We start from the raw sequence: 1,138 nt of genomic DNA on the forward strand, positions 1-1,138 counted from the left end.
GGCATCGCAAGTTAAGAGACCATGACACATGTATAGAGTAGTTTGCAATTTAAATTTCGTAGACTATAGGTTAGTATAAGACATTTCCATTTTATTTTATTTCAACTTTTGTTATTTTATTTAAATACCTTCTAAAAAATATGTAAATCCATGACTATGTTTTTATAGCAAAGTTTTGAATAGAGTATTTTCGCATAAAATGATTATGATATGTATACAGTAACAACTTTAGGTTAAGTAGAAATCGACGGTCGTTACAAATAAAATTTCACTGAGTTTACTTGGTTGAGTTACTTCTTGCTCACCAGCAACACTATCACTTGAATTTTCAGACGCATCAATACTTAACCAAGTGTGTAGTTTGCACTCCCGTCTTCTGTTGTAGATTTTCTTCAATATTCTTCGAGTCTGGTAAGACTTTCTTCTTCGAGAACCACCATGAAGATGCTTCATAAAAAGAAATTACATCTCTTGAAGTGTAGCATCTTCCACTTGTTGGATCACAACAGTTCAACCGTATCCAACAAATATACACTTCACTTGTTTCTTGTCAAACACTGCAAGATGTCTATTCTTTCTTTTTGCTACACCATTTTTTTGTAGCGTTTTGGCACATGTAAACTGATGGTGTATCCACAGTTGTGTATATATCGATCAAACTCATTTGACGTGTATTCTCCGCTATTATCTGAGCGTAGACAACAAATCTTCATTTCTACTTCTCTTTCAATCATTGTCTTGATTTCTTAAAATTATGGGAATGGGTATGACTTTTCTTTCATGAAGAAAATTCACACATATCTCGAGTAGTCGTCAATGAACGTCACCACGTACTGCATCCCTCTAATTGATATTTGCTTGACTGAACCGAATAAATTAGAGTAAATTAACTCTAATGGTTTCTTTGGTTTGAACTTCGACTCCTTGTATGGTAATTGATGAGTTTTACCATACTAACATCTAACAGAAACAATATATGTTTTGACTTCAAGTTGAGGTAGGTCTTTGAGCATGGATTTCTCCATAATCACCTTCAACGTGTGGTAGCCAACATGTCCCAACCTTGTGTGTCATAACTTTGTTGTTTCACACTTCTAAGTCTCGCCTACATCGGCCAGCTCTACAAATAGCACGTAAA

This window comes from Cucurbita pepo, unplaced genomic scaffold (assembly GCF_002806865.2).
Source record: "Cucurbita pepo subsp. pepo cultivar mu-cu-16 unplaced genomic scaffold, ASM280686v2 Cp4.1_scaffold000156, whole genome shotgun sequence".
In the NCBI taxonomy this organism is placed as follows: Eukaryota; Viridiplantae; Streptophyta; class Magnoliopsida; order Cucurbitales; family Cucurbitaceae; genus Cucurbita; species Cucurbita pepo.